The sequence below is a fragment of the Periplaneta americana genome, chromosome 5, assembly GCF_040183065.1.
Source record: "Periplaneta americana isolate PAMFEO1 chromosome 5, P.americana_PAMFEO1_priV1, whole genome shotgun sequence".
In the NCBI taxonomy this organism is placed as follows: domain Eukaryota; kingdom Metazoa; phylum Arthropoda; class Insecta; order Blattodea; family Blattidae; genus Periplaneta; species Periplaneta americana.
In genome coordinates, this window is record NC_091121.1 from 69,082,004 (window position 1) to 69,106,672 (window position 24,669).

General features: G+C 36.1%; 1 protein-coding gene and 1 long non-coding RNA gene across 3 annotated transcripts in view; one reads left to right on the forward strand and one right to left on the reverse strand.

The window, feature by feature from the left end:
- Positions 1-24,669, reverse strand: part of LOC138699819 (protein Wnt-5b-like) — a 2,020,855-nt gene that overhangs the window by 191,019 nt on the left and 1,805,167 nt on the right. The window lies entirely within an intron of this gene.
- On the forward strand, positions 11,296-15,411 carry LOC138699803 (uncharacterized). Its single transcript, XR_011332080.1, has 2 exons — positions 11,296-11,436; positions 14,905-15,411. It is a non-coding gene; the product is annotated as an uncharacterized lncRNA (long non-coding RNA).

The window sequence follows — 24,669 nt, forward strand, 5'->3', positions numbered from 1 at the left end:
TGTTTATTACACAAAAAGTCTGATCTGAATTGTGTACTGCACATGTTACAGTAAGACACCTGCACTGAACAAAAAATGAGCAAACAAGCCACATGATTACAATGTAGCGTGCCGGGATCCAATATATACACCGCACTTCAAGACCTACGGCAAGAAGAAACTCTTGAAGGGTCCAAAGTCTTACCTGTACTGAGGAAAGTATGTAACTACAAGTATATGGCACCAATGTTGAATATACAAGGTTCTCAATTTGTACGTAGTACAGTCAATAAGTGAATGACTGGCGGCCACGCGGTACTGTTGTCCATTTTGTTTACAAGCAGTGCCTCTACATTCTATTTGCTGACAAGAAGGGATTAGTATAAACGATTGGTCAGTGAACATCGTTATCTTATGTGAAGCGTGTTATGTAGTATTGGCTAATTCATCATCAGGCAGCGAAACTTAGTGCCCGATGGGAGAGAGGCAGGGGGTTTCAGGTTAACCACAGTCTAGTATATACATCACGAAGCCTGAGTTGTGAGGGTACTAGGAACAATAGACTGTGTCGGTACTATTTTGCATTGTCTGTAATGAGGCGATAGTAGCGATCCTAGTGGTTAGCAACAATCTGTGGATACTTATTTACTACGTATTGAGTTTCGTGACTGTATATACTAGACTGTGGGTTAACTATGTTCTAGAGTCCCTCTACTATTATACTGATGATCAGAGCTAGAGGAAGTTCATACCAAAGCAGTAGATTTCAGTTGAGTACAGCGAGGAGTATAGATGTCACCCACGCCTCGCCCTGCTGCCGCTCGCTACAGATGATACACAGTATGTTCACAAACAACGCGTAGTGGCATTCTGTGGATCTGTGTAGAGCAGTGAATAGTTTGAAGAATATTGTTAACTTTATGTTAATATTTTAGATTCTGAACAAAGTGAGCTATTCTGTTATTATGGTATTACTTATGTAATGTGAATATTATGTATGATTTCAAAAAAGTAAACTAACTGTTATTAAATAATTATGCAAACAGGAGTGTGTAACACGTTTATTTTTTCCGATTATTCTTCGTTAAATGTTGACGTCTCGTGCTGCTATTCATTCGGTTGCGTTACAGTCCAAGTTCAACATAGGAATTCGATACGAACTTCCTAGCTACCATTACAAAAGAAACAAAAAATTTTCTTGAAAACAATTAAATTATGGACTTAACATTATGTCCCACATACGAGATACACTATTAGATTCACAAAGTAGTTGTTCACCTGATGATAGTAAGATATACTGTATCATATTTCAGATTTGCTCCAGTAACGTCTTCTGACGTAGAACGAATATTTTCGGAGTACAAATATGTTTTTTTTCTGAACCTAGAAGGAATATTTCTTTTGATAAAATGCAAATGTTCATTGTTATTTGTTATAATGAGACTAGGATCATAATTTTACAATTTGTATGTTATTCTTACGTGTATGGGTAAATTAATTTTGATTGGGAGTACAAACTTTATAATTACAAATTAATGTTGTTTATATTATTTTCTTTTTTTTTCTTGTTCTAAGGCTGTGTACGATTGGGAGCACAAGTTTGGTTACCAACCGGCTGTACATGTTAGTCGTTCTGCTTCACTGACACTGAGAGACGCTCTATTACTTTTCACTCGGTAGAAATACAAGCATGTAGGCTAAATTTCGCTACATAATGCGTTTCCACTCTCTTGTACTAATTCTGCTGGAATTTGATCGATACCTAGAGATTTTTAACTTTTCAGCTTTTCTATCGCAATTTCGACTTCAGAAAGCGTGAGTTCGGGTATAAATGGCTCTCCAGTTTGTATTTAAATTTCGTTCCGATCATTTCTATTTGGCCTGTGTAGGCTTAGATTTTAGTAGTTGCCCAGGACTGAATGAGAGTCACCATTCTCATCCTTGATCACGTTTACCCTTGTCTGTTATCCTTTCTTAAATACCTTTATGCCCTTATATAAATCTCTAACGTTTTTATTCTTACTATTTGTTTCTAACTAATTCAGTTTTGCCTTCAAGTAATCTCTCTTTTTATTCCTAAGTGTACGACTTGCTTCCCGTATTTCATTGAAATAATTATCTCTATTCACCTCAATTGGATCCTGTAAGAATTTCAATTTTGCCTGTTTCCTCCTTTCTACTACCATAAATCACGGTGTCTTTTTCTTAGTTTCATAATAACCTATGCTCTGCTCAGCTGCAATTTTGATGTTATCTCTGATATTTTCCTACACGCTATTTTTAGCTTGTAATTCATTATGCAACTGTTTTAAACCAGATTTGGTATAGTATATAATACATTATTCCAGTTTGTTTCTTGTCCTCTTGTTTTTCTTGTCTTTGCTGTTTAAGTTTGATGTGTGAACGCGTCCTGTAGCTTCTTTCATATTATTATCTCTAGTTATAAGTATATAAAATGTGAGGAAACAAACTGACATTGCACAATAGTTACAAGTGATTAAATTGACTATCAATTATGATAACGCCTCATTATCGGGCACATTACAATTTCATTCTGAACAAATTGTCTCACAAGCAGTAATGAATATGAAATCAATCTTATCACACATGAGTGATAACTACAACGAGATTTCATATATGCAACTGACTAATTGAAGAGCCGAGATAAAAAAAATCGACACTGAGAAAATGACAGAAACTTCATGAAATACATGCAATACATTCTCTAACTATTTTTGTTGTCTGTATCATTATACACACATTCAGTAAGAAATTTTGGAACTTTATCAAGTGCAATACGCATTAAAATATTTTAAGTCTTCACCTTGAACTCAACTCTTCAATTATCTACCAACAGAGTCTCATGATTCTACATATTGTTTCTTAATTAGATAAACCTGTATTTTACAGTGCCATACGAAATTTAAACTGTCCCTTATTTATGTCCTGGAACAAGGTATATAGGTAAGAATGATAACTAGTGTGAATAGTTAAGCCCTAAAATGAGATAAAATATATACTGTATTATATATGCATTACGTTTACATTTCATTTTCACCTAATATATATTTAACATGTGTTCTAATTGGCGAATGCATATTTTGTAGTCTCTTCAGCATCTAGTCTTTCCTGCAACAATATGAATAGAAACTGTGAGAAGCTATCTCGTCCTTTTTTCTTCAACAGAAAACGTTCCTCTACCATGCTGTCCATATAGGGCTTGGCTATCACAACTCCTGGTTCTTCACCTGTGACAACAAATTGATAATATAATAGTTGTTCACTGTAAAATATCACATCTACTCTTGAGCAACTGTTCTTATGCAACTTCGATTGGTGATAACTTTCTTTTTAAAGAAGGCTTGCCACCAAGTCTTAAAATTAGGCACATCTCTGTGTGTGACATATTTTACTTTGAATTCGTCTGGATTTTAAAAAAAATTACGAGATTTTCCAACTTTTGTAGGACATACGGATAATATTCTTTTAACCGTGAAAAATCACGATCGCAGTCATTAAAGGAGTGCCTCGCTGAGGAAGGTAAATTTAAATTTTAAAAAACTTCCTGTTAGAACAGGAGCCAGCAAAAACATAACACAGAGATGTTTTGGTTGGTTCTGTTTTCTCTTCGAATTTATGAATAGACACTCAAGGAATGCGAAGCCGTCAATAAGTCAATTTGTGAAAAAATTGGAGATGATTTCTTTTCAAAACGACCGACTCTTTTACAAATGATAGCTTTAGAGCCACAGCTGAGAAACGAGCTAAATTTATGTATGCCAATGAGATTAGTTAATTTCTCTTAAGTAGGCCTATTTAAGACCTCCAAGCATGTATGGAGAGATGTGTATTTTGTATTTTAGTAAGTTATTTTACGACGCTTTATCAACATCTTAGGTTATTTAGCGTCTGAATGAGATGAAGGTGATAATGCCGGTGAAATGAGTCCGGGGTCCAACACCGAAAGTTACCCAGCATTTGCTCATATTGGGTTGAGGGGAAAACCCCGGAAAAAACCTCAACCAGGTAACTTGCCCCAATCGGGAATCGAACCCGGGCCACCTGGTTTCGCGTCTAGACGCACTAACCGGAGAGATGTGTAAAGAAAACATGTTTAAACAGATCTAATCAAATGACAATCACTTTCTCATTATACAGATTACACAACAAAGCTACCTACTTTATCAAATGCAATGCTGCATGTATTCGACAGCGATATCTGGTTTGATTACCGATAAGGAAATGGAGATTTATGCTATTCCAATATACAGGATTGGCACAAAGACCCGTTACTCCTATAAATATCTCAAATATACACATTCCTAATGTAATTCAGGTCATAATGCAGACATACATACACTTTACACTAATTGCATGCCCTAAGTGTCTAAAGGGTCAGTGTGTCCCCCATAATTCTCCACACACAAAATAATGCGTCGCCAGGTTCGGTGTGACATTCGCCTCACATTGCTGGTGTAATCTGTTGGAAAGCGCGTCGTCCAAATCATCAATGGTGCAGTATAGGTCTCGTAAGTAGTGATGGGTCCAACCGTCTCTTAGGCGCGAGCTAGCTCGTTGGCTCGCGCTCCCAAGAGAGAGTCGTTCAAAAGAGTCAGTTCGTTCGCGAGCTGGTTGATAGCTCCTTCGTTCGCGAGCTGGTTGCCAGCTCTTTCGTTCGAGAGCTGGCTGCCAGCTCGTTCGTTCACGAGAGGCTAGACAGCTCACGAACGACATCGTTCAAAGAGCTGGTTGCGTAACATATTGAAACTGTCAATAATAGTGTAATCTATGACATTAGGAATCAGAAGGATAACAGGGACAATCGTATTATGTTAAACAAAATAGATGAAAAACAAAGCCTGCAACATAAACATTATACAATGTTATACGTATATTTTTCTACACACACATCAGCTGATAGAAAGCCGCGTAATATTAGTTCCACATCCGTCCGCTACTGGCGTATGGCGCGGTCTCACCTTCTCTGTCTTTCTCAAAGTAACTGCAGATGTCACGTGATCATGCATTGAATGCCATTGGTTATTCGAGAGCGGGAGTCGTGAGACGAGCTGTGAGCTGGTTGAGAGTCGCGAGCTGAAGGAGCTGGAAGTGCCTCGCGTACGACCAGCTCTCAACGAGCGAGCTAGCTCGATACTAGCTCGAAGGAGAGAGTCGTTCAAAAGAGTCAGTTCGTTCGCGAAAGACCCATCACTACTCGTAAGTACTGATTACCGACGGAAGGAATGCGAATCAAACACTGCGATAAGGAAGAGCGGGCGAGAGGAAAGGTTACGAAATAACTTGAATGATATTCAAGAGTACAGTCGGAAGAGAAATGACATCGATAGAATCATTCTTGCGTTGTGATAGTTACATTATGACTTTAGTTTGTTCCATTGCATGTGAATACGTGTCTTGTATCGCACGGTATTACCTATTATTTCATTCGTAAACATTATGTTGCGTATTTAATTAGCTTCGAATTTTTTTCTTGTTACATTCTTTATTTCCACAGCGATGTCCTCATTTGTTCATCTTCTTGGAAGAGACAGTACTTCCATCGGCTCGCACCTCTCCCCCCTCGGCGTGCCTACATACACACGTCAAAACAGACAGCAACGCCACCGTTGGTTTTCGGTAATCGTTTCTTGCGCAAGCTGTACCTTTCCTGTGCAACAGTGTTCTTGATGAAACCCCACAGCGCATTGTCACAGGTTTCCACAAGGCTGGATTGCCAGTGGGTCACCCATCTTACCAGCTCCTCTCGACTGGCCACCTCACAGTCCCGACCTCACAACGTGTGACAATGCGCTGTGGAGTTTCATCAGAGCATTGAGACTTTGTGCCCAGCCTGTACATTTTAGAATAATTTCTTATTGTGATCTTATCTGGAATAGTCTGATTTTATCACATCTGTTCCGAGAAAGTACTTACGTAAAACAAATTTTATTCCCAGAAAATGTTAATACAAATCGAACATCATATACAACTTTATCATCAATTCTGATTATAAGACAATTATAAATACTTCGAAGTACACTAATTGCTTAATATCAACTGGTCCATTGCTTCATTATACACTTCAGAACATTAGTACCAAGTGATAATCATAGAAACGTTTTCAGTTAGGATTAGATCTTATTTTGTATTGACCAAATGCCAGATATGCAATACAGACAGGAATATGGGACACGTGATTATCCAGTAGCGATAAGTAAGCACATATCATCGTGACTAGTCTATTCAAAAACATACAGTTTTCATATAAGACAACATCGGTGCTTGCAATGAGTCAACGGTTTTAATTAATACATTGCATATTTTATAACTAGAGCTCTGATTTCTATACTTTGTTCCATAATGTCTGACAGGAGGTGTAAACATTGCCGGCAGATAAGAGAATTACACTGATATTCAACCTATGGCAAATATCGCATTCCAAGTTGAGCGATTTGAAGCGTTCTACCCCCATCCAATTTCAAGATAAACATGGAATGAAGCCTCTACAATTGGTTATGGATGAGCTATAGGTACCGATATATAAATATTTAATTTTCACTGTAATAGAAACTCATAATTGAGTTTTAAGTTTCGGATATAATCACTTCATTACATATTTTAAATTTATTTTCTCGTGTTTTGTAAAATTATGCGAACATATTTCGAAATACTTATTTACACAAATGCATATAAAACTTCTTTCTGAAAAAAAAAATACGAGTATATTCCACATTTAATCTTTCAAACTCTTACATGAGTGGATAGAACCAATAAACATAATAACACCCATGGTAATTTATGTTACATTTATGCCTTTCTCTTGTAAGGTATGAAAACACGCTTCTTCTATTACTAAACTTAATATATGCCTGTTATACATCCACTGCTAAGTATGTACTGCTCTAGAAAGAACATCGTATCGTTGGCGGTTGCAACTACTCGTATATCAGTTAATGGCAGCGTCTGAGGCTACATTGCTAGAGAGTTGGCCTTCCGTCCAGGCGGTCCAGGTTCAATTCCCGGCTAGGTCGTGATGGAATTTGTGATGAACAAAGTAGACGTTGCAGAGGGTTTTTCTCGGGATACTCTCGTTTCCCTCCATTATTCCACCAACACTCTCCAACTCTCCCTCATTTCATCTATCACCCGCAATAATAAACATAAGGTGGGGTGAAGTGTGGGGGTAGTACGGGTTTCCGATACTGGGCTCATCAGGCTACTAGCATGTGAAGGAACCTGGCTTTATCAGGGGCTGAGGCAGGATGGCCCACCTGTCAGGCGACGATGACAGGAAGGACTTGAGGGCTTCGGGCCCCTGGGGATCATCAGGCTACTCGTTCTCGAAGCGAAACCTGGCTCTATCAGGGTCTGAAGCAGGATGGCGCTCAGGCCACCTGTCGGACTGGAACAATCATCGCATATCTATAGGGCGCACAATGGGCCAAACCGTGCCTGAGTGTACGGACCACGTAAAGCCAGCTAGTTAACCATATCAGCTAATGTATTATACAGACTGGGACAGTCTGCCTTAAATCATTATAACTGATCGCCATATTACATGTCTTAAGTTTTAAGCACTGCGCTGCTATGTAGCAAACGACCTTCTGTATTTTACATGGTCAAACTAGACCCCTGGTTTATAATGTAATCAAGTATTGTGATATGGAAAAAGAGAAAGGTGCAACACTTATTCCTTTAAGCCATAAACCATGAAGCGGCTATGCTTAAAGTAAATAAATATAGAATAAATATGTAGAATAAGGAAATAAGTACTACTGAATCGACTTTTGCAAAAAGGACATACGTTACATTTTTGTCAAAATCGGTTTTTTCATGGAAACTGTAATTTAATGAATGTCCAATGGAATAATAATAATAATAATAATAATAATAATAATAATAATAGTAAATTATAACATATATCAGACGCATTTGTAGCTAACTTCATGTAACAAGAATATCAAGTTCCAGTTTTAAGTCTCCTGCCTGCTATTATGTTTTCCTTGAATATCTCAAAGCATTAAATTTGTAACATGTGTCCTATGTGCAAAAGTAGATTCAATTATATTCAGATCAAGGGACATAAATTGGGACGGCGTGGTCACAAAATACGAAAAAACAAAATACATAATAGATTAAGACGAATGAATAAATTCACGATTAGGCAAATGTTTCGAAGATATTTTTCTCTTCATAAATATATTGCAACTTTACAGATTGTAAGGAAACGTTGACAGGAACAAGGAAGTCGATCGGCAGTCAGTTCAAGAAATGTTATTGTAAGGAAACGTTAAAAGGAATAAGGAAGTCTACCGGCAATCACTTGAAGAAATGCTGTTGTAATGAAACGTTAGTAGGGACAAGGAAGTCGATCGGCAGTCAGTTCAAGAAATGCTGTTGTAAGGAAACGTTAATAGAAACAAGGAAGTCGATCGGCAGTCAGTTCAAGAAATTATGTTGTAAGGAAACTTTAATAGAAACAAGGAAGTCGATCGGCAGTCAGTTCAAAAAATTGCTGTTGTAAGGAAACGTTAATAGGAACAAGGAAGTCGATCGGCAGTCAGTTCAAGAAATGCTGTTGTAAGGAAACGTTAATAGAAACAAGGAAGTCGATCGGCAGTCAGTTCAAGAAATGCTATTGTAAGGAAACGTTAATAGAAACAAGGAAGTCGATCGGCAGTCCGTTCAAGAAATGCTGTTGTAAGGAAACGTTAATAGAAACAAGGAAGTCGATCGGCAGTCACTTGAAGAAATGCTGTTGTAAGGAAACGTTAATAGGAACAAGGAAGTCGATCGGCAGTCCGTTCAAGAAATGCTGTTGTAAGGAAACGTTAATAGGAACAAGGAACTCGATCGGCAGTCACTTGAAGAAATGCTGTTGTAAGGAAACGTTAATAGAAACAAGGAAGTCGATCGGCAGTCACTTGAAGAAATGCTGTTGTAAGGAAACGTTAATAGGAACAAGGAAGTCGATCGGCAGTCAGTTCAAGAAATGTTGTTGTAAGGAAACGTTAATAGAAACAAGGAAGTCGATCGGCAGTCAGTTCAAGAAATGCTATTGTAAGGAAACGTTAATAGAAACAAGGAAGTCGATCGGCAGTCCGTTCAAGAAATGCTGTTGTAAGGAAACGTTAATAGGAACAAGGAACTCGATCGGCAGTCACTTGAAGAAATGCTGTTGTAAGGAAACGTTAATAGGAACAAGGAACTCGATCGGCAGTCATTTCAAGAAATGTTGTTGTAAGGAAACGTTAATAGGAACAAGGAAGTCGATCGGCAGTCAGTTCAAGAAATGTTTGAATAAAAGATACGTCTTGAGAGATACAGTGGTTGAAATCAGTATAAAGGCAATTGAGTTTTGCAGTATAACACGTACGTATTTATTCATATATCCCATTTCTGGTAACTATGATGTAGTTTACTTAGGGATATCACATTGCACTTATGTTCCCACATTTTATATGAAAACATTGGACAGAAACAAACAGAACTCTGTTGTGGGAGTGAAAATTGGTATAAATGCACTTGTGCTGCCACCTCAGACGGGCAGTAATGTAAGACTCGGTGTAAACAAATCACTGCAGTTGTATTGGAGAGACGTGACCGTTGCATCTTTCGCTGGTAATCGCTACAATGTCACGTGGAAAGACTCTATCAGAAGAAGAAAAAGCAAGCATTAATGCTTACAAAGAGTTTAAGCTCTCCAATCGGCAAATCACCAAGAAATTAGGACGTTGAAGTTGTGTTATTGATAATTTTGTGAAATTGGGCACAAAGTATGGACAAAATGGGAGGTATGGTTGGACAAGGAAGCTTTCCGAGCGTACTAAAGGACTTATCCTGTGCAAAGCAAAGGTAAAATACATGTTTACTTCTCAAATAGTTACTGATTTGAAGTTACTGGTCACTGCCAGACGTGTAAGACAAATTCTGGCAGGAGACAATAACCTAGTCTTTAAGAAAAAACTTAATAAACCATCTCTAAAGGATGACCATAAGAAAGCCAGAATGTCTTTTGCTGAAGAACACATGTGCTGGACCTCAGAGTGGGGTCAAGTGATATTTAGCGACGAGAAGAAATTTAATTTTGATGGACCAGATGGATTTCAGTATTACTGGCACGACCTCCATACAGAGGACCAAGTTGGAATGAGTAGAAATTTTGATCGCGGAAGTGTGATGATCTGGGCAGCATTCTGTGCTCAAGATACCTCAAACTTGGCATGGGTGCACACCAGGATGAATTCTGACACCTACACAGAGATGCTGGAATAGGAGTTGGTTCGGATGTATGAAGAATTTGGTGACAACCTGATTTTTCAGCAAGATAATGCTGCAATTCATGTCTCTGCCAAATCGAAGAAGTGGTTTCTCGAGAAAGGAATCACACTTCTGAACTGGCCATTCAAGAAGTCCAGATAATAACCTCATAGAAAACCTATTGGGGTCCTAGCAAGGTGTGTATATCACAACGGAAGACAGTTTGAAACTGCGATTCGTGCAGAGTGGGGTTCAATTTCTATGGACCAATTAAACAGATTTGTTACATCAATGCCAAAGAGAATTTTTCAAGTTATTAAGAACAATGTGGTTCAACCAAGTACTAGAACTCTGTTGTAATGTGTTTTGTTATTGTTTCTTTATTTTACTATCTACAATAGAAAGATGCCTTTATATTAATTTCCACCCTTAAGACGGTGGGTTTTTAATCTTCATGTATTATGTGTGAAGCAAAATGATAAATTTAGTTTGGTGTGGTTTCTTTATAAGTTGTTAGTAAATATCAATCAAGGATAAGGCAGAAGTGTACAACAAATCAACAAAATAAACTTAATTGCCACAAAATTCATACTGCCTTTATATTAATTTCCACCACTGCAGCCCCGATACTGGTGCTAAGGCCAGCAGTATAATGCATCGGACATTCTGTCTCGGACAAGACGGTTTTGTCCCGGACCGTCTGATGTGAAGGTGGTTACTATCAGCAATGATCAAGCTCCATCACATCCTTTTGGAGATAATACTAACAAAAACTAACATTATACATTGCAACATCTGAATTGGCCTACAAATGGCAGATAATTAGTCTAATACTTGGAAATGTAACGTAATACCCACTTGATATCATTTTTATAATGTGAGGAGATAAAATGCTGAAGTTTAATCCACAGATTGGTATGTGCTAGATAATTGACTATTTTTTCTCTTCTCTCTGCATATATATATAAGAAGCGTAGAATTCGATACATCTCAGAATTCAAAGATGGCAATGGGACGGTTTCTCACTTCACTATCAGTGGTGTGGATATTGCAATTGGCTCTCGCTGGGGCCTCTTGTGTGTCATACGAAGGGCCTTCGCCGTACGAGTATGATCTCGACATGCTGTTCTCACACAAGAGTGACGAAAATAACATGGTTCTTGGTTGGAGGCAGTACAACGACAAGTTGATTTTCAAGTAAGTAACAAATTGATTCAATCCGTGATGCTTACTGGAGTGACACTTAAGACCCATTCACAATGAAAATTAAACATAACCGTAACATAAACACAGAAGTTTGCGGCCAGGTTATCAAATGGGATCATTCACAATGATTCACATAAAAACTGACATTAACATTACCGTAAGATGTTAACATGAAAGTTTGCAAACTCCAAACTTTCATGCTCATGCTTACGTGATTTGCAAACAGAACATAATCGTGGAGCGCTGAAGTATACGACAGAATATGGGGAAATGGCGTCGTTGTTATGTTTCCATGGTTACCAAGTATGTTTGCTGTTATGTTTATGTTCCCATCGTGAATGATGGTTTGACTTCTTGATTTTACCGTAACGTTTACATTCTTAAGTTAATGCTTACGTTATGTTTAATTTTCATTGTGAATGAGCCTTTATGTTGACAAAGGTTGAGAATTGTCCCTGGGGTTCTACCGCATGGCTCAATAGTACATACATCATCCCACCAACATTCTTCTCATTTTACTCTTCTCATCATTTCATATATAGGCCTATACAGGTTGAACCGTAAGTAATGTCATTAATTTCAGGGGGTTATTCTTCAAGATATTTCAAACAAATAGTTTAATACAATTTTGCTCGTTTTTGTTTTCTTTTCGAGAAAAACATTTTGTATGAAAAATTTTAGGATGTTTTAGGAAAACTAATGAATTAATTCCCAATATGCTAAGTAAATTTAAGAGTGCAGTGTATAATGATAATCATGATTGAAAAAAATAGTTTTGTTCTGTAAATGTTCAGAAATTTGATCTGACCAAATGTAACTTTCCGTTCTGTAAGAGAATCTATACTAATAATAAATCTGTAGCCAAAATTTTTCTGGTAATTTTCGATTTTCCAAAAATAATTGAAACCGAAAATCGCTTTTTTGAAATTTTTGTTTGTATGTCTGTCTGTCTGTCTGTCTGTCTGGATGTTTGTTACCTTTTCACGCGATAATGGCTGAACGGATTTCAATGAAAATTGGAATATAAATTAAGTTCGTTGTAAGTTAGATTTTAGGTTATTTGTTGTTCAAAATACATTATTTAAAAGGGGGGTTATAAGGAGGCCTGAATTAAATAAATAGAAATATCTAGCTTATTATTGCTTTTTGTGAAAAATGTTACATAACAAATGTTTCTTTAAAAATGATATCCGATAAGTTTTATTCCATGCAAAATTTTGATAGGACTGATATTTAAGGATATACAAGACTTTTAAAATAACAATACAATACATTTTCACCGCCGCCTCAGATTATAGCGTTGCTGTTCCTGCAGTAACTCCTATGTGCAAAATATAAAATTTTTGAGTAGGAAGAAAAACACATTTATTCATTCTATGGCAATGGTACATAGGAGATCGTGAATTCTTACATTTTCGAAAGAAATTTAATTTTAATTTAGTAATGTGACCCAATATTTTGGGTTTGCCCTGCGACACAGAATAGCTCACAATAAAATTTAAAATGAAAAATTATATAAACAGGTTTCAGACAAAAGTGAATAATACATAAGAAAAAAAATAGAACCAAGTGTAATTCAAATTGAATGTACACCATAAAGATGCTGACGAAATATCGCTACAGAAAATTTTATTATGGTGGTGACGATGGCATCTTGAAAATCTCTCGTCAGCTTGTATTTTTCCCTCCGCTTTACAAAGGCTTTCGGGATGGTGCCTCTCGCTATATATGCTGTATCACTATTTAAGTTATTTGAAGGGTTCAGTACCATAGTGGGCCAAGCGCCATTTAATGAAACGTAGAAAACAAGGGTTAAAATTAAGTTATTACCATAATTCAATGGAAACATATAGCAAGTAATATAAAGTATACACATTAAAAGTAAAAGATATGTCAATCTCCGTTACACTATGGTTGCATGTAATAACAATTAAGAAACATGTTAAAGGAATTTTCATTGCACCAAATGAGTGATCTCTGGATCAAAATGATCGCATTTTAATTATTTAAATACAATTTAAGTTAAGTAACATATTAAACTATTTATCCTTGTATTAAACACGAATGTTCCCTGGATCAAATGTCCTATTTTAATTATGTAATTACTTCATATTTATTTCTAACGGGTGCAGTGGAACGCACGGGTACGGCTAGTTAAAAAAAATATTACATTTGTTCGGAACAAATTCCTGCACATTTAAAGGACAGAACTTAAATTCTTTCAATCATTTACTATCATAATACACCGCTTTCTTAAATTCACTGAACATATTGGGAATAAATCAATGGCTTTCCTAAAACACGCTATGAAATGATTAATATAAAACAATTTTTATCTCGAAGAGGAAGCAAAAAGAAGCAACTTTTTTGTTTGAAATATCACAAAAAATAATACCCTGAAATTAATGACATTATTTACGGTTCACCAGTATTTTCCCAGATTCTTCAACGACAATACCAGATTAAACAATTTTGCATTAAAAAATCTAGAGCCTGTATCGGAGATAATGTTTGCAACATAGAATACGTCTTGTCACACGGTGTTTACAAATGAAACAATGGTTTACATAACATTTATTTTTACAAATTGCTAACAGTGGACTGCGATAAGAGAAAGCAGTTATAAAGGCCATATACTTAACATTTAGGTATAGTATGAAGCTTAATACATTACTACGAAGAAAGAAAGATAACATATTTACAATGAAAATAATTAAGACACTGTATTTAGTAAGAATTTAATATCAGTAAAAAGTCAAAATGAAAGTTCTGTAGGTTAACGTGATACTAAAATAGAGTAAACTGAGAATGACATTAATTATAATATAGTATTACCAAATGAAAATATATTTATTTAAAACACGTTAGTCAAATATATATATTAATACTAATTTCAATTACATATTCTAAATATCTCTCTCATTTTCAATTTGAATTCATGCATGTTATAATTTCTTTATAATTTAAAAATCATGTTATAAAATTTTAGTTCATAAGGCAGTATTTTTTATTTATTTTTTTTTTGCCAGCAGTTGTGATGTGTTTTGCCTATTCTTGTAAGATTTTATTTTACTTTCCTATGGAGGAAAGGAATAATGTGTATTTAAAAATTTGTTCCAATTGCACTTCCTTTTCGACATCGCAATGATTTCATGTTGTCCAAAAAATCCCAGCTTCAGAGCTAGTACCTACGAAACCTTCAATGTCAACTATACATACAGCACAGTGGGTAGAAGATGGAAAAACTAAAGAAGCCCTAGCCTGTCCCCCACCTCCACCCAATACTCCGCTATCAGTTAACCTGTTTCGTCCCGACTGGGACCTCAATTTCGGAGTCTAATAATGACGAATTCATATTCCAGTCTTATTTTACTGCTTAAGGGTATTTTGTTTTTCCATAGCTTTAGTTTGTAGCTTTAATTTTAAGCATGTGTTTGAAATTTTATTATTCTTTTACAGGCAAAACTTTACGGCCGATGTATCTGATTATCCTAACGAATACACCGCCCATTTCGAGATTCCTCCACAAAACGCGACGTTTACCTACATAGTTTCTCTTACCAAACAATCGATTTTTGGAGCCAAGGCGTTTCTCGCCAGTGGCGGAATCGGCTTCAACTACGCGACTATAGGATACTCTTTAAATTCCAGATACGGTGCCGAACATTTAGTAATGGCATACGGGCTTTAATCGAAAATTAATCGTGAGGCTATGAGGTCCAACACATTTAAGAAGAATCCATGAACTATGGTCTGCATTAATTATCTTCATCTTCTTCTCCTGCATCCCAAGAAAATGTGAACTAAATTCCTCCGGTATCCATCTCTTCAATCAAGATTCTCCAAATTTCAGGTCCACTTCAGAAGTTCAGCGACTGCCATTCTCTGAAATGTATTGTGTGCTGGCATTTATTTTCTTTTCATTTGTGTAATGTTAAGGACAATTAAAGACGATTAATGAAATTATTCTATTGGTTTAACATCATGTCACAGGAGAAAAATGTCTATGTAAACTGTTACAACAAAAGCAATAATATTTCCCATTACCTATTTTCAACTGAACTTCCTTTGACTCATTCTGTCATCGTCACATGAAGATCATGAAGCAGCTTTCCACTAGTTGCGGGATTCCTTTGTCTTGTGGTGAGTATCATACAAGGTGAGTCCGCATCGAAAGCCGTAAGATCGATTTTCTGGAAAGCTTTCAAAGTTTCGAAAGCGAACAACATTGTACCAATTATAAGGGCACCGTTTCAAACCTTTCAGATAGCGGTAACACATTATTATTGTTACAAATAAATGCAATAGGTAGGCCTACATATGGAACAACTTTTGGATGATATTTAACTGATTTTTGGAGTCAGGAACGAAAGACTATGTCGTCACGAAGTATCGTCTGCGCATGCTTAGCCATGCGAGACACACTTTTCACTAGTGACCTTGTAGTCAATAAAGCTTGGTCTTTGCATGTAGTTGCCGATATGCCTTTGGAATGAGTTCACTACTGCTTTAAGTGAAAACGTTTTTTCTTAAACCCACTTAAAAACATGATTTTTTAAATGATTAATAGGCCAATAAGAATGTCGCACACTTAACCTAGCACGATTACAAAAACGCTGTACAAGTGTACAGCTTGTTTAAGCAAGTTTAAACATGATCAAGCAAAGTGAAAAAAATAATGTATAGAACGATTAAGCAAGTTTAAACATGATTGAGCATTAAAGGTAAAACGCTGTACAGCACGATACAACAAGTTCGAGCAGAGCTTGGACAGCTCGTAGCACAAACACTGACCATTATTCGAAGGCAAAACATTTGGTTGTGCGCATGCGCTTGCAATATTCAGGTGTCTCTGACGACGTGGTTTGCTGTGGTGTAAGATTGTTACAGCCTAGTTGACAAAGTTTTCCTGAAGTTCTTTTCATGGAAGTAGCCTATATATATAGGGACATCATTTTATTTTTACTTCAATTTTTATTGTACCTGAGTTTTTGAATGTACTTCACTTCCATCCCTTCTACTAATAAACTTCCAACCGTTCTCCGCACAGAACCAAGCGTATACAGTCAAAGTCGCCTTACGGTCATAGTAAACACAAACAGTACTGAAACAGTGAGTATAGTAAGTTCCAGAAATATGTTCGCGTTTTCCTGTGACGAAAGAACTTTGAAAATTGAATCATATTCTCGCACAGGTAGTGTCGTCCGTTTGCCTACGTCGCATCCCGGTTCCACCACCCGTTTCTGTTTCCCCTCTGTAAAGGCTAGTGGCTGGGCTGTCTTAGCTCTTTTCTGAAAACATTAATTTCTGTTAGGAATTGGACTTTTACGTAATATTATATAACTGTTTAAAATAACTTAAATAAAAGGGCCTCGTTAATTAATTGTGACGTGATTTTCCCTCTTTCTACGACCCTGCGACAAAATCACTTGGACGGACAGTAGCTAGCATGTCCGAGTAATTTTATCTTTTCGGATCGGGCAGAAGTGAAGATTGAATTTACAGTACATAAGGTAATTTTTATAGAGCAGGTACAGAATTATTTCAACATGAGTTACTAGTACGAAGGACAAAACTGGTAATTGAAATTAGGTACAATAGTCTACAGTGCGATAATATGCAAAAAAGAACTGAAGCCTGTATTGAAATGAACGGCCACCATTTTCAAAACTGTGTTTATATATCCATATTATGATCATTTTTCAATTTAACTTCATTCTCTATATTGTATGCTAATGTGCTGTAGACAGTATAATATTCAATGCATAACGAATACGTCCGAATGGATAGCCCAGTTCGTAAGTAAAAACACTTATTGTTAATACTGTACTGTATTTTGACTAAACAAAAACCTAATGAAAATTATCAAACTCAAAATCGCGATATTTCCTACTTTACGTACATGGATGAACTACTTTTCTTCCCTCCTATACCTAGTAAAGTGATTTGTTTGTATTTTATGCCAGTATCATCGAACTCCAGTCATGGAAAGGGGTTAGCAAATGGTATTTCCGGTTCTCAATCGTTAATTCAAAGGTATAACCAGGTTAATATTAGAAATGTTGGTAAAAATAAAATGATGTCCCTGTAGAAGTCTGCATGAGCCGAAATTTTTATGCCCAGTCTGAACCAGACCCGAACGCGATTCGAGATTACCTTATAATTATCATGAGTCCGGGCCGAAACCCGAGAGTGCCTTAGAAAGACACGGAGAAGTACAGAATTAATACACTGGGCGTAAACACAAAATGAGCTACGTACTTAAACTTATTTATTTTGTACTGTCAGCAGACCATACTCACTGCATTTCGAACTGGCGGATCAAGGTCACGTACAAACCACGCACGAGTCACTGAACTGAACTGTGAACTGAAACACTAATAATCTCGGCTGTCCCAACTTACTTTAGTTGAGGAGAATGGTCCAGGATTGGGGTAAGCACACGTAGCAAATGCAGTCCATTGCTTGACCTTGATCCGTCAGTTCGAAATGCGCTGACAATTTAGCAAGCAGATAAAACAGAGACCAAAGGCCAAAGGGGTCAGGTACAGCTGCTAGAGATATCACTCCAGCTACCCACGTAAAACAAATCATCAATGCTCGCTCTTCCTCTACGATAGAGCAGGGTATCCAGATTGGGCTACAAGTAGCCAATTGGGCTACTTAAAATTTTAATTGGCTATTGATTTTTACCATTGAGTTACTTGTGACTTTTTGGGCTACTCAAAAATTTTCGGGGCTATTTTTGGGCTATTTTTTTCTGATTTGAATTTGGGGAAAATTAATAATAATAGGTGTAGTAACAGTCTTCCTCTCCGTGAAAAAACCTGTTACAGTGTACGTCTCGCTTTATTCCACCACCACCACCACCACCTTAACCACGAGAAACTACGTACCTATGCGAAATATATATTTATTGTAGGCCTATATGTCAAATGACCAATCCAGTGTAAGGGGATTTCCTCATTTTACCGTGACCAGTGCCAGCACTCCAGCAGAAATGCAGTGGCGAAGTGCAGCCTGCAGGCACATAATAATCAGTTGCTGTTTTTCCTCCAATTAAAGCGTTAGTATTTTTGTGAATGCCGTTGTAGTTTATTACAATAATCTTAAATTAGGAACTAGGATCTTTTGTAAAAGTGATATACAGTTTTTAAGTTATATTAGAGAATTAATTTTTTTACTTTTTTGTATCCTAATTATAATGTAGGTTAATTATTCAATTCTGAGTCCTATAGTGAAATAATTTTAAGAGAACTGTGTTTGTTATAGAAGTGATATACAGTAACATTTTTAAATTGTGGTAGTGAATAACTTTTTTATACATTTATTTTGTTTTGTGATTATACTGAAAATGGAAATATTTATTATTTCGTTCTGTAATTGCTGAAAATGGGAAAGTGGGAGAAGTATACCAAAACGTTTAATAGGCAGTGGTTAAATGGTACTTCATTCTCAAACTGGCTTCAGGATGTGAAAGACGACAGCAATAAAGCAGATTGTAAAGTTTATAAAGTTCAAATAAAGTTCAAATTAATGCTCATAAAGGAGACTTGAAGAAAAAAAAAACATTCCGATTCAGTTAAATGTACATAATCCGCGAAATATAAATTTGCCATTTATATTGGGCTACTTTTTCTGAATTTTGGCTACTTTTCCAGCGAGCTTTCGCTACTTTTAGTTATACCAATCTGGCAACCCTGCGATAGAGTATAGAGACGAGGCAAATGCCATTACGAATACCAAGTGGAAATAAAGAATAATTACCGTACCGGTAGTTTACTGTTCTGGATGGGTGCCGGGTGCACATACAATCGTGCATGTATTAAAACATTAATATTTTTTTAATCAATACATAATTCACGAAAAAAAAATTCGTTTCTTTAAGACTCGAACCCGACAAGCGTAAGTGAATTTCAACCCAAGTCCATTCAATACTATAACACTACAACCACGTCATCTTCCACCGTCATTGTCACACCTGATTTCTATTTCTATTTCTGCTTCTAGTCTGCCATAAGTCTAATGTTCTCGGAAAAAGCAGACGTTTTGTTTCTAGCGAAAACGTTTTTATTTACAGCAAAATCGTTTTAAGCATAATCCTTTTTGAAAAAAAAATTATTTTAATGACAGTAAAAACGTGCTTAACCCTTGAATTGGCAATGTATCCTATAGGATACAGCAGGTTAATAGTTTATATACTATAATTTTAATAGAACAATAGAAAAAAATTGGTAGGAAAATTAAAATTTCACAGCAGTATAACATTGCACAACATATAAAATATGGACATTGCGATAGTTGTTTTCTTTACAGTTCGACACGGTTTAATAAACTAGTGTAAAAAATGAAGTTTTGCCAATTTAAGGGTTAAAGCAGTTTGCTAAATAAGCGTGCTCCCAGCCTAGATGTTTACTACTGTGAAATGCACTTGAGATTATTTTGATTACTAACAACAAGATCAACTGGTTGCTATGAATCATTGTGGAGACGCATATACTCTTTGTGTAACGAACAGTTTAATCCTGAATATATTGTCTTAGATTTTGAGAAAACTACACACATAGCAACAAGAACAGTGTTTTCAAGCGCTACACTTCACTGTTTCCAATTTCATTTTGGACAGAGCTGGTACCGTCAGAGCTCTTAGTTAGAACTAGCTCGCTTGTATAAGAGTGATGGGAAAACCAGTGAATGATTGAAGTTTTTTTCTGGGTTGCCTTATTAAATTTGAGATCTAATGAGATACAAGAAGAGTTTGCCGACTTTACTTATTAATAGAGCTGAAAAAAGTATTGGTTATAGGTAGGGCCCGTATTTCAGCTACCTATAAACTGGAATGAAGTTGCCTCATTCGAAGTATATGTGACGTCACAGCGCAGGTATAAGTACGTTCGTATACAAAATAGTTACACATCCTCTGCCCTCTTCCTCTAGAAAGTCAAAATCGGGACGCAGTCATAGTGAGTAGTCTTATCGATCACTGCTCTTACTAATCGTATTATTTAAATAACTACATCTTTGTGACTGATTGCAGATTCGTTGCAGAGGTAAAATGTCTTAGGTAAGACGCTCAATCGTATAATACTGCAGTGCATAATTGGATATTTGAACTAATATTTTCACTGTCAATATAGAAAACATTACATATAAATTGTGTAAAATAAACGTAAATGTGACAAAAAACAGTGTACAGAAAGACACTGCAATACCAAAAGGCACAGAAAGTATGTTGAACGTATTCCAAAAGAACCAGTACCGTCAAAATCTGAAAATTATGAAGATATTAACTCGACGTTTAGCATGGAGTTGTGTAGCATACCATGATGTTCAGTGAAAACATTCCAGTTTCTAAATTTAATAATCTACATTTTAGGGAATTTCAAGAAAGGTACGAATAAAATGAGTGGGTTTTCAGTGAAGAACAACATGCAATACCCTAATGAAACACGAAAAAATATCAGACAATATCTTGTACTACATCGTACACTAATAACACCATATGCTATTGGAAGAATTTCTTGCAATATAAAATCATTTCTAGTGACATCCGCATACGGTCAAGTTAAATAACTTACGAATGCACGTTATTATTCACTGCAAAGATCACGACGAAAATGAACATCACGGCTCAAGCATGTGTTTACTAGTATAGCTTCAGAATGTCGGGAGTTGACTGTACTCCACGAACATGCAGCAACAACCTGTTTGTTTATATCCTTATCCGTTGCATTACCTGTGTTCGGCGTACTATATACTCAATGTGTCTTTAACTTCAGTCTTTTGGTAGCTGGAATACTAAGCCTAGTTAGAGGTTATAGGCTACACTGCATCGTATGTATAGCCCTGTGTTTACAAAATGCTTCCGTGCACACTCGACTTGTTACGGTAGTGGCTGCTTGTACAGTCCGCTCCGTATGAATGAACTCATAATAGAACTTACATTTACACGATTACTTGTGTTTCAAATTGATTAACTCGGAACAAATATTAAATTTACAAAAAATATCATTATTATCAATTAAGTTGAACACATTTTCCCCATATTCTGAATTCAGTCGTCTTACTATCTGCTCTTTGTTGGAGTTTTGTTTCGGCATTCTGATACAACCTCACGTCACTCAAGCAGGTCTACTATTGAGAAGTGTTGGATGTTCACTCTCTCTACTCCTTACAGACGGTAGAGACACCCTGCAACGGGACGCATTTTGTAAACAATGTATATGGAAATTATTTACTACCCTGATATCATTACTTTTCTTCATCCCTACTTATTAGAGCTGCCTCAGAAATGAGAGAGTTATTTAGCAACTTTCGTGACTACATTCTTGAAACTTATGTGGACGAAGACACTTGCTTTGTCCCTGTACTGTGGGCTCTTCCGACTTTCGATATTCCACATATTACTCATGGAGTCGAGTCTTTTCACAAACATCTTAAAGATAATTTTTGTTAAGTCTAATCTATCAAACCACTTAGCCATTGATGTGTTTATAAAAGCTCAAGTAGAAACGTAGTTGAAAATTCAAAGTTACATCAGAAGACAGCGCCAAAGTAGACTGCAGAAAGAGTGTAAATGCAATAAAAATATCAAAAGTAGTACAGCAGAAAAGGGATTAACAGACTGAACTTTAAAAAAGGTAGGTTCGCCTACCTTGTCAAAAATTTAAAAATGACATTTATGAGGAATTTCTAATAAACACAATATTATAAATAACTGTCAAATAATTTTAACCGCGCCCATTGCTAAAGACGCTTTGTATACAGATTAAACCGTAATTTCAGGGTGTTATTCTTTGAGATATTTCAAACAAAAGAGTTAAATACAATATTGCTCGTTTTTTGCTTCCTTTTCGAGATAAAAATTGTTTTATATTAAAGCACAACGCAAAATGAACATCTGTTAGCGTTGCGAACTCAAGACGAGCGAGTTTGCTGTAATTTAGCTACAAATATCAAGTACGCTCAAAACCAGAAGATTTAATAAAATCATACAAACAAATAACAGTAAACATTAGCTCCCCTTACTAATATTAAAAATGACTCTTCCCACACATATCTATTTCATTGTCTACTTATAGCGACACTTTGTACAGAACACTGTAAGCATTGTGTCTCAATTCGTAAAAAGCGGCACATCTGGAGATGGTTTAGAACTGTAAACTGAGTCTTTATTCTTGTATAATAAAGAGAATCGACGACAAATTCTACAGATTTAAAGATAAAAGGTAGAAGTGCTAGAGGTGTAATTTATTTGGGTAAAGTTGATTTACTTTTCTTGTATTGTCGGGTATCGGCGAACTCACTAATTCATGAATATTTGGGTAAAGTTGATTTACTTTTCTTGTATTGTCGAGTATCGGCGAACTCACTAATTCATGAATTGTCAGTTAAGTAATATGCACTATTCACACAGCAAGGAAATTAAACTGAAAAAAAATCAATGCTTCACTTGTGATATCCAGATCTTACCTATGCGATTTCTATTCATAGAGGACTTAAAAAAAATAAAGTGTATCGGAATAATCCGCATATATTGGAAGAGCTGAAAGACAATGGAAGAAGAGAAGCTGCAGTAGAAGAAGAATTAATGCGAGTTAATGCAGATTTTTTTGGAAGATGAGAGAGATGTGTGGCGGCACATGGACATCATTTCCAACAACTTCTGTGAGAAAGGTAGGTGGTTATTGTAATTTGCATGAACAATCTATGCTCTTGACTTAAGGAGCTATGAATATCCCACTCTGCCGGCAAACAGCGTGCTTCCAGCCGCCACGCTCGACCACACACTCACGGATGAACGTCTATTTGAAGGCTCTGTAAACGATATAAACTGTCAAAAAATACTGGTTATAGAGCATAAGTAACTGAAGAAAAAATAACGTTTTTCTGTAGCTAACTGTCAAAATTTTCCCAGAAAAAAAAAAGTATTTTGAGAGTCTAACTTTTTTGGAAAAAGGAATAGACAGTCATTATTTATTTTGCCCGATACGTACGCTGAAGCAGTCGTTTGTTATTCTGTTGTGTATTGGCATGTGTTGGGAGTAACGTCATTGGCAATGGCATTCACGTTCAGCCGAAATGTAAACAAATAATTAGAGTACTATCAGTCTCAAAAACATAGTATTTTACTTACTTACAAATGCCACCCTCACATAAGCCCGCCATGGGTCCCTATCCTGAGCAAGATTAATCCAGTCCTACCATCATATCCCACCTCCCTCAAATCTATTTTAATATTATCCTGCAATCTACGTCTCGGCCTCCCCAAAGTTCTCTGCCTCCCAGGTCTTCCAACTAAAACTCTATATGCATTTCTAGATTCACCCATACGTGCTACATGCCATGCCCATCTCAAACGTCTGGATTTGATGTTCCTAATTATGTTAAGAGTAGAATACAACGCGTGCAGTTCTGCTTTGTGTAACTTTCTCCATTCTTCTGTAACTTCATTCCTGCTAGCTCCAAAGATTTTCCTAAGCACTTTATTCTCGAACATCTTTAACCTCTTTTCCTCTCTCAAAGTGAGAGTCCAAATTTCGCAACCATACAGAATAGCCGGTAATATAACCGTTTCATAATTTCTAACTTTCAGCTTTTTCGAAAGTAGACTGGATGATAAAAGCTTCTCAACCGAATAATAACAGGCATTTCCCTATTTTTATTCTGCGTTTAATTTCTTCTGGAGTGTCATTTATATTGGTTACGATAAATTTCCAATTTTTACATCCACATTTCGTACTATGTTCTGGTCACGATACATAATCATATACTTTGTTTTTCGGGATTTACTTCCAAATCTATATACTTTGTTTTTCGGGATTTACTTCCAAATCTATATACTTTGTTTTTCGGGATTTACTTCCAAATCTATCTCCTTACTTGCTTCGAGTAAAACATGGTATTTTACAAATTCAAAATAAAATTATAAGAGATTCTATTTAAATTTCACTTGACATTTTGTTGAATAGACCGATATGTATTACCTATATAATTTTGTCAGTTTATATCGTTTATACTCTCTATTTTATCATTGTTATTAAATCTGAACGTTCGCAGTATTTTATGCAAAATGTTCAATACTTTCCATTTTTTCTTTTTTACTGAAAGAAAGACAATAGAGAAAAAGAGAAACTACCCTTGACGTACCATCACAATATCTGATTCAAGACTAGCTTTTCTAAAATCAAACAAACAATTTTTTGACTACGTTATATAACATAG